General features: G+C 39.3%; 1 long non-coding RNA gene across 1 annotated transcript; it reads right to left on the reverse strand.

The window, feature by feature from the left end:
- Nucleotides 1–48: 48 nt before the first annotated feature.
- Nucleotides 49–10,491, reverse strand: LOC118478940. The gene is made up of 3 exons (XR_004859373.1): nucleotides 10,139–10,491; nucleotides 5,492–5,672; nucleotides 49–1,664 (listed from the first exon to the last, which is right to left on the reverse strand). It is a non-coding gene; the product is annotated as an uncharacterized LOC118478940 (long non-coding RNA).
- Nucleotides 10,492–10,905: the final 414 nt, after the last annotated feature.

The following is a 10,905-nucleotide window of genomic DNA, read 5'->3' on the forward strand; positions in this document are numbered from 1 at the left end:
CCCCCACTCTATCTCTACTACTACTGCACCCTCCAACCTCCCACTCTATCTCTAACTACTATTACACCCTCTAACCACCCACTGTAAGTTTACTTCTACTACACCTTCCAACCTCCCACTTAAACTTATGCTACTTCTTAAAACAGTAGCACAGTGATTTTATACAGAAACATGACATGCACATGTACAATGATCTGTCATTTATCCACAGGATATGTCATGTATTGCAAAGTTAGTCTATATTTCATGCCCGTGTCCCCAATTCTTGTTAATTAAAATTACATTTCAAATTTACACATTTGTGTTCAGATCTCTTCTTTTTTTTAAATAATATAATTACAGTAGTCATCTGTTTTGTATTTACATCAGAGGCAATAACTGCTGAACAAATACCAAGAGTCCGTGGTTGGATTGCAGCGCTCTGCCCCACCGAGTGATGACCTGCTGAAAACTTTCTAAACTGTGAGGCCTTTTTCACACTCATCGACCAAACACAGTCCGCCGTGCATTGAAATAACCACTACAGTCTATGGCCACTTTCATACTTATTGACCAAGGCATCTCTACTACTACTATGTATATTTCACACCAGCACAGCGAAGTGCTGTTTACGGCATGAAACATACACTGGACTCTTATAGTGTGTTCATACAAGTCAACGATCAGCCATCACTGTCACAGTTCCCGCACACATTCCCTACCAAACACGTGGTTTCTCAGCACTGTTCTTATCGCGGAGGACGTAGACACAGACGTTCTGATCACATTAGTGCATGACAGACCTGTGCTTTAGGACAAAACTCAAGTTATTTGTTCGGCAATTATTGCCTCTTGTGTAAAAATACAAAAAAAACTGTTAGAGAAGTAGATCTAATCTAAACGTAAGTCGATGTCTGTGTACAGTATTTACATCATTGTGTAAAGGCCAAAGGCCAGTTGAGATCAACAATGGCCTGTTGGGATCAACTAGGGAGAACAGTACATTTAAAATATTTCCTTCGGGCTCTTCAGAAATCTGGACATTCCGTTAGTATGTGTCTAATGGTGAAATCTGTATCGCCTCCGACAACAGAAGGGTTTTTCATCATTCTGCAGGAGGTACCAAAGGGTTGGGGAGGAGCAACTTTAAATACAACTTCATCTCTTCTAGAGAGACCCGCAGGTTTTCTTGGGCCCAAAGTGGCCATGACACTGTGTCGTTTGTTGTTTTAATTATTTACTTCAGGGTTCTCCCTCAGACTGGATTACATGTACTTCTAACAGTTACTGTACAGTACAGAAATCTCCAAGTAGCCTACATCATCACAACTGAACAATAACTGTACAAATAAATATTTGCTCACATGCAAGTAGAGTTTGGGCGGCTGGAGGGTGCAGACTTATAGTAGTAGTAGAGTTTGAGTGGGCGGTCGGAGAATGCTGCCCCCCCCTCCCCCTCTGCTAACTTATGCAGTAGCAGTAGTAAACTGTAGAGTTTGAGCGGGTGGTCGGAGGTTCATTCATAACTGCTTCAGATTACAATGTAAATATTCAGCAAGTTATAGTCTTCACCATGTCGCTGCTGTCTGATGTTCCGTGGAATGTCCAGAGAACTGTTTGTTACGGTAACTTCTCCTCCGCTGACACTGTCTGTTCCTCTCTTCTGTCAGTGGCCAATGTGGAGGCTGCAACAGGATAAAGTCAACACATCAATATTGTGACTAAGTTTTTGAGTTTTGAGTTTTACGCCACATGCAACACGATTAGATCATATAGGTGCTGAAGATTAAAGGTGTTACAACAGAGTATCAAACATTAAAAAGAAGGAGGACAAATCGGCACGATCTATGTTTGATAGGAAGGAAAGAGCAAACCACCCACCAACCACCCGCATTGTGACTGTACTTAACCCTTTCGGGACACAGCCCTGAAAGATCGGAACCATAACTAGTTATTTCTGTGGGTTTTACATCTCATCCTTAATTAGTCACTTTTAATGACAAGTGGGCCAACCCAGATTTCAGGGCTTTCCAGAAATCTTGACCCACACCAAAATTGGGCATTGCCCTACCTATAGGAGAAGTTTGGTTTCATAGGTGTGTATATTTGTTTGGTTATAGAGAAAACTCCTTGTCTTTTAAAGAAACTGAATAAGGATCCAAAAACTTTACCTTCGATATTCTCAAGACACCATTTTTCGGGATAGCCCCCTTGTGCTTAAAAGGACCAATTAACACCATTCATTTATTACTCTAAGTTCTTATTTCCCACTTGTTTCCACGGTACCGTATTTGTTTTTCTACTTTACACATTTCCTCACATGACAAGACAGCAAGTTATTACTTTTGGTCTCTGCCTTCCTATTTTTCTCTTTACAATCACTAAGGTGGGTGGGTGGTGGGTGCTCTGGTGTGGTATGTTCCTTTTTTGCTACCAAACATCGATCGTCTTTATCTCCCCTCCTTTTTTTTGTGTTTGTTACTCTTGTAATACCTCTTTGGCCCTTATATGACCTAAATTGTGTTGCAAGTGCCGTAAAACATTTACTAAAACATACAATCACTAAATAAAGTGAAGAAAATCTGCTACTGTCCATGACATCCTCCAGCCACCCACAGTCACAGAGTGCACCTAACCTTTATAATGTCTACTGCCACTGCGACCAAGACAAATTTCTCCCTGCGAGATGAATAAAGATTGTCATTGTCAACTGACGCAAGTGTAAAATAGTGACACACGGGATAGAAAAATCCACGCACTCGACTTCGGGTGAACTACATTACCTAGCACAAGCACCCAACCAAAAATACTACCACAGTAATACCAAAGATTCTCCACTAGTGGACAGGGTTGGGTTGATTTAAATCATGTTGTTTTTAAAAATTTAAATCAACTTGATTTTTTAAATAAAAATCAGTGATTTAAATCACTTTTTTTTTAAAATTGTTTTTATTCTGTTTTTACATATTTAAACATTCAGAATGCCTTTCTTTGGTTTTATAAAACAAATATAAGGTTAAGTAGACTAATATAATCATGCTTAAAAGTCTGCTTTTCCCTCCTGTCACTGTAAAATTTATATAATACAGTATTCAATTTACTTATTTTTCGTAATTGAAAATAGCATTAAAAAAAAAAAAAAAAGCGCACACACACACACACACACACCCACACACAGACTAAGGAAATGTCTAGATCTATTAACTGTAAACTTAATAATTAATGAATGTCAGATCAAATCAATTGTGACTGAGGAGAATACAAACATTAACAAATAAATCACAAACAATGTAACAAAAATAATAATTTAGATATTATGGCAAGGAACAAAATGGCAACTGAAGGAATTTTGAAAGTAAGTCACTTTCATACAATATTAAGAATTAAGAGTATTACAATAACCAACAATTTAAATCATGATGAAATTATTCATTGAGTTGTTTGGGGTTGAAGGTTTTGAAAAGAAACACAATTTACTTTTTTTTCATAATTGAAATGAGCAGTTTCTTTTTCTTTTAGACAAACACAAGCACGCACACACACACACACACACGCACACACACACACATATATACACACAATAATAAAATGCAAGTATATATATGCATAATTACCCCCTTCCTTTAAGACTAGCATTTTCTTCATTTTTTGTCTATTGCCATGAATAATTCACTGATATAGCAGATTAAGGTTTTCTTTGGCAGCTGCTTAAATTAATCATTAGTTAAAATAAATATAGACAATGAATTTTGCACTAAAAGAACATAGATCTACTTTTAGCCACTAAACATTCAAAACTGTGGACATTTTTTTGGTAATAACATTTTTTTAAACAATCTGATTTAAATCTAAAAAATCGATTTTTTACAGTTCTATTTAAAAATTAAAAAATAACTAACCCTGCTAGTGGACAATTTTTGGTAACTGACCTACTTCGTGTACTGTACCACTCTACTCAACTCTCATCCAACGAAGCAAGGGGAATCTAAATCTAAGCAACCATTACAATTTGTCCCTTCAAGGGGACGCAACCAATAAATATTTTATTGTTACATTAGTTATTACGGAGTTATGTTTCCTGAACTTATCTTTCTCCAACAGCTATGACAATGAGCGTGGTGACGAACGAAGGCAATTTTTGTTGTTGTTGATGTTGTTGTTGTTGTGGGCTATTGTTTTTGTTTGTTGTGAGCGACAGAGAGGGGGGGGGGTGTGAGTGGAAAGAAGACGGGATTACAGAAAGACAAATCGACATATCTACACAAAAAGGGACTGGGAAAACAAGGAGTGCTGATGGGCTAGGGGTCAAGGGTGATGGTGGACAGAAGATTCTTTAGCTACAGTGCCTTGATTGAAAGAAAACAACAAACAAACAACAACAACAAAAAATCTCTCACCACCCAGGAAGAGCCAAAGATTGGAGATGTTGCTAGAGAACACCTTACATGATTTGAACAAAGAAAAAGAGGAGAGATGAAGAGACAAGGACAAGGATAACAGATGTTTGATTTTGATTGGAAAGAAAACCAAAATCACACACATGGGTGAGCCCAGAGGGTGTAGGGGGGGGGGGGAACAAACATATATACCGGTATAAAGAGCATGCACACGTGAGGAGAGACGAAAGAGGAAAGATGCTACACGTACCACAAAGATAAACAGTAGAGATGAGTACAGAACAAGATGGTTGGCTTTTGTTAGAGTAAAGAGAGACACATTGACACAAGAACGGTCGTTTAGTGACGGGAACAACTTTAAGTTTGAGCAAGAGTTTTACGGTATTTTCAACACAAATAGGTCATGTAAGTGCCAAAGAATAGAAATGTTATTAGAGAGGAACATACAAAGAAGACGAGAGATTTGGATGAACGAACCACGCCAAAAACCCCCACAAAAAACAAAACAAAAACAAGACGGACAAATGCAAACAACAGAGAAAAGAGAGACACATCCTCATCAGCAAAGATTGGTAAGTCACAATGAGGAAATAAAACATGCATACAAAGATGAAGAGAAAGGAGAAGATTTTATAAAAGTATAAAAACAAGTACGTACATGTAGAAGACACACAGACACACAGACACACACACACACACACACACACACACACAATCACACACAAGGAAACATATGGTCGCTTTTAAGCACAAGGGGGCTATCCTAAAAAAATGCTGTTTTGAGAAAATCGAAGTTAAAGTTTTTGCCCCTTATTCAGTTTCTTTTTAAAACGAGAGTTTTCTCTATTAACCAAACAAATACACAAACCAATGGAACCAAACTTCCCCTGTAGGAAGGGCATACCCACTTCTGGTGTACGTCAAGATTTCTGGAAACTCCCGAAATCAGGGTTAGCCTGCTTGTCCTTAAAAGCGACTATTACACAAACAATAGAGTAATGAGAGACACATCAACATTAACAAAAATGAATAGACATGGAATAAAACATGCAGGAAAAGATGGACAGAAGGAGAGAAGAATGTATAAAAGTTCAAAAATAAAATCAAGAACGTACTCAGTCAGTCATTCCTCTGTCCCAGCTTCAGTCCATCCTTGAGCTCACCCCTCCCCTCGTTCAAAGTCGATGACCGTTGCGTGGTCTCATGGCCACCAGACAGTGAGTGGTCAGTCTAGTCATCTCTCTCTATGGTTGCTCAGAGAGAGACAGAGAGTCCATCCTGAGTTTTTGCACAGACCTGCAAGTAGACACAATAATGGTCTTTTAGTTTGGGGGTGGATAAATGCAGGCTGATCCTAAAAAGAACTACAACTTATTTTGTAATTTATATTTTGGTCCACACTGACGTTTTGCGTTTCAAATTTGAACACAATATTTTTGACCCCCCCCCCCCCCTCAAAAGCAAAAAAACCCCCCAAAAAACAACCCCAACCCAGCAGGAGAGCACTAGGGAGTCATGACCTGAATGTGGCCCGGCCCCCTTAGAGTATCAGGAAGTTAGGGCCCAAACACTTGCTAGAGGGAGGTTGTCCCTCTAACAATCTCCTGTTGTCTGCTCGCCCCACCAAGTTTTCTCCCACATCACGTAGAAGTAGAGCAAAGTAATTTTACAATAATTAATATTCACATTTTTGTATACACCCTCTTCAGTACTATTAGATCTTGTTTTATTTGCAGAGGTGACCCATTAAATAAAGTATGAGTTTTACTGAACCATGGGTTGTCATAGATTACTTTTGCTGAACTATGGGTTGTCAAAGACATTTTTTAGAAGATCGCGTAAACGCAACACCAGTTTTGGAAATCAGCTGTCAGTGGCTGTGGATAGTTTGCTTACATAAATTACATGACAATAATAAAGAAAATGGGTTGGTACATAATCAGTCCCCGAGATCTGGTTTACACTTACACACCGAGGTGGGTGGTTGGTCGGGTGCTCTAGTGTGGTTTGCTCCTTCTTTCCCATCAAACATCTGTCATCCTTATCTCCCCTCCTTCTTTTTAGTGCATGTTACTCTCTTGTAACACATAATCTATTCTTCTGCACTTATATGACCTTATTGTGTTGCACGTGCCGTAAAACTCTTTCTAAAACTAAAACTTACACATCGAATCAGTGCAAGAGCTTTTTTCCCCTGGCTTGAGAGCTAAACCTAGATATAACAGTTGCAGACCCAAACTGTATTAGGCTAGCAAAAATTTTACATTTCTAGGTATTTAGCCATTTGTGTCATGACGTGGTGGAATCAGGCGCTCGTCAATTTTTGGGCATGTGGAGTTATTGGTATCTGCCTAAAGATTGTTCTTTTTTCTTACTTTTGACTAAAAAAATATCCATTTATCTAGGACATAAGTCAAGATATTAGCGATTGAAGGAGATGGGGTCACCCGGTTTCTGGGGTAAAATTAGCCTGAAAAAAGAAGCCAAAGTTGAGTTTTTCCTTAGCTTGAGAGTCCGTGGAAACTGGAAATTTACATTTTTTGTTCCTTGAATCAATGTTTTTCAGAAAAACTCACATAGAAATGTTTTCTTTAAAGCACATGAAAGGTGTTGAGCCAAAGAACAAAAATTCTATACAAATTCACAAACGTGTGGGAAAATTCCAATTTCTTCACTTTGATTATTTTGACTAGCGCCCGATTTCACCATGCTGCCTAACATTTACATGAAATATCAGTTTATGAATTTTTCATTTTTGCCTGAAAAATAATACATTTTTGTTATACATATATTTTGTAAATGCTATTTTCATGTGGGGAGGTTCTCAAATGAGATTACATTTATGCACATTTGCAATTAAAAGAAGAGATTAACAAACTTTCTGCCAGGCTTTGTTTGAAGGCAGTGGAACTCGGATTCAACAAAGCCGTCGGGCCTGACTTTCCATTTCTTGAAAACAATTCACTTGCGAGGGTTTTAGTTTTAGTGGCCATTTGTGTGTTTTGCAGCAAAAATTAAGGCAGTTTAGCCCCCAAAACAGTGCATCTGAAAGCCGGTCTGAAAGAAAAAAATCTACCTTTTTTCCTAGACCTAGTATCATTCAATAATTGGAGATGAATTTATAGGAATCTGAACATTTATGATTTTTATATCTTTGAAAATGCTGAGGCGGCTGAGTTGTACATTGGTCCTATAGCTTGTTCACTTTCGTCTGACCGCTGTTAAAACAAGGTAAACTGAAACCGCTCTGTTCATTCTTCCCCAATCTTTGTACACGACGTTAGATGACCAACAAAATATAAGGTAATCTCAAACTAATGTTCATTCATAAAGGTAATCTCAAACTAATGTTCATTCATAAAAGTAATCTCAAACTAATGTTCTGACACAAATTCTTTGACGTTAGCTTAAATCAAGAATAAAAATAACAGGTGATTTACAGCATACACATGAAATATTAAAAAGCTGATAGATTTTCCTCAACACCACACTTTAACGTACGCCTAGGAAGCACAATTCAAGAGATGTTTGTTTGTTTTAGTGTAAGGTTTTACGGTGCTCACAACTGCATAAAGTCATAAGAGCACCAAGGGGTGGATGTCAACAGAGAAGTCCAAGCGGGGAATCAGGCTTACTCTGCTCACCTCTCTAGCCTCAACACCACAAAGTCTGCTTCAACTATCAAGGCACCCCAGAAATAGCAGTTCACAAGAGTTTAACAAACATACAAAAGAAGTAGAGGAAAATGACGATAGTATGGATGAGGAAAGAAAAAGCAGCAGTTCCCCCTATGTTGTTCCGGCACAGTATGATGAGCATAACATTGATAAACCAGCCCATTTATAATTCTACCGTGCATAAGAACATGTTAATATCCCCCCTGTGGGAATGGCCTAAAGACACTTCAGTCAGTAGTACTGCCCTGATGGGGGGGGGGGAATTCAAGAGATGGGGTGAGTAATTTTCGAGACTTACATAGAGCACGTGGAGACGTCTAGACAACCAGGGGAAGAACTCTACAAGGTTACACTGAAATGTAGGGGCAGGGTGGTGTCGCTGTCTCAAAATGAGCAATTTGAAGGCTAGGTTACTACTGAAAGTCATTTATTTCGGTGATCCTGTGCATGTATCCAAAGAAAGGTTTCGAATAGAATAGGGCCCAAAAAGAAAAACTTTTCTATTACTGAATCAAGATTTTTAAAAAATATAATATTGTTTGGTCGCTGGCCTGCAGAAGTGCCACGCAAAGTTACGTGAGCAATGAGTATAGAGGTAAATTAATAATTGACTTAGAGTCTTTTTAATGCAGACAGACAAAAGTGAGCAAGCTGTGTAACATCTGTGTAGGTGTAGGCCTGGAAGGACGACGGCCCTACATACAGGGCACCAGCCAGGCTACCCGAGAAGCGTGATGGCCCTGTATATATAGGGCCAACCTACTTGGACCAGGAAGAGCGCAGGCCCTAGATATAAAGAGCATATAGGCCCAACCGTCTGTAATGGAACGATTTCAGCGTTCCTTATGAGGTAAATGACGTAAATTGCAGGGCAAAGTTATATAGTGTCTTATGAGTTTGCTTCCAGGGTTTATAAAATTTACTAAGTATTATTATGTATATTTAGTTATATAGTCACATTCATTGTTTGGCAACTGCTGCATTGGAAAGCTCGCCAGGGGTGAGGAGGAACGTGGGGATTCAGAACACGCCAACAGTATAAATAGTACTGGCCTGGATATATTATATATATCTTCACAACACGCTGAATTAGTCAGTAAATTAATATAGGCACATTATATTTTTATATTTTCCCACCAAACAAGAAGTGTAGACGTCTATATGACATGCAGCACCACTCACCACAGCCAGAGGAAGGGCTTCTGTAACGAGCGACCACTATAAAATCTAGATTTACTCAATGGCCATCAAAATCATAACAGAAGGCATAAGCCACTGTAGAAACACTACCAAGGCCTAGTCATGACAAAATTATTGTGGCTTGCGCATTGTTACCTAAATCTAGGTCAAGTTCAAAGTTTTGAATCCGAGTCGAGGATTAGGCAGACATTCGCCTTAGCGCGGCTTTATCTACTTCTCTGCTGTTTGGGAGCGATGGTTTGCCAGGGGTTTTCTTTGGTTCGCAGTTGGGAAAAGGGGGAAGCTGGGAGTGGGAAGGATCATAATTTCTGTCATTTTTGTGGGATTATGAGTCAGTGATTTAGTGTGAGTATGATTAGGCGCTAGGTTTTCTTCTTTTTTGGGGGGGGGGGGGGGGGGAAGGGTAAGATTTAGGGTATCTATGGATAGAGGCTTAGATTATAGAGGCTCAGTTACATCTTTAGGTTAGGAAATAGGAATAGGCCTAGAAGTCTAGATGTAGGGCGGTGCTTTTTCCGTAGTTCCCACCCCCCTTATTTGAGCCTATATCTAGATCTTGATCTAGATTCTCTATTATCTAGGCTAGGTCTACGTTTGATGTGTGGCGAGCAGACATCAAACCTAACAACTGCAAAACATTAAATTATCATATCGGGGGGGGGGGCAAAACATTAAATTATGGTAAAATTCAGGGGGGCAAACCCCCCACCGTATTTTTATTAGGTCAGGGGCGCAAGCCCCCCTACTCTTGGGGCCATAACCGGCAAATACAATTGCGGGGTGGGAACTACAGAAAAAGTGCCTCTAGACTCTTCTAGGTTCTAGTTCTAGGCTCTAGATCTAGCTAGTGTAGCATGGCGTGTATAGATTTTCTAAATAATCTACCTTCTCAGGCGTCCAGTCCAGGGTACACCTTGCTGATTTCTTTCAGGAAACGCACAAATTTACTTTTGGTGTCGTCGTTGTTCGGTGCCAAATGTATTCGGCCAGGTGGGGAGCCAAGTGCTGCTTCTTGAATTTGAAGTTCTTCTGCACGCCCGAGCCCGCCGAGGAGCGCACTGACTCGCAAACTCCGCTTCACTGCCCGATTCAACTGTCAGGTTTTGTGTAGGCCTTCCCACTGCCACTGACCATGTACCGTCGACATTTGACGTGATTTGATAATGTCATACAAAAACATCATCGAAATTTACTTTTTCTTCTGTATCACAAATTGCAATGAAGTCAGACGTTACCTTGCGCTTTGCACGCTTTTGTTTTTGTATTCACCGGGATGACATTTTTGGGTTTTGGGTTTCAGTTTAGCAGTTCAAATATAACCAAGGAATTCGTGATCGTTGAATTTCGCAAACAAACTTGGTTGAGATAATATTGATCTAGATATCTAGATCTAGATTTTCTATACATGTTCGCCATGTTCAAATCTATACTCACAGTCAAAAGAAAAAAATAATAATAGACGTAACAAACCAGCCTTTCGCTCCTGTCTTTTTACTTGGTACTGAAGGTCGATGTTTCAATTCGAATAACTAGATTTTTACAATAGTATTAGATCTCGTTAATTATTTTTACAGTGACCAACTAAAGTATGAGTTGTCCACTATCTTGCCTCTACCCCCCTTCCCCCGCCCCGAACCATTTTATCTCTATCT

This window comes from Aplysia californica, unplaced genomic scaffold (assembly GCF_000002075.1).
Source record: "Aplysia californica isolate F4 #8 unplaced genomic scaffold, AplCal3.0 scaffold01252, whole genome shotgun sequence".
NCBI lineage: Eukaryota > Metazoa > Mollusca > Gastropoda > Aplysiida > Aplysiidae > Aplysia > Aplysia californica.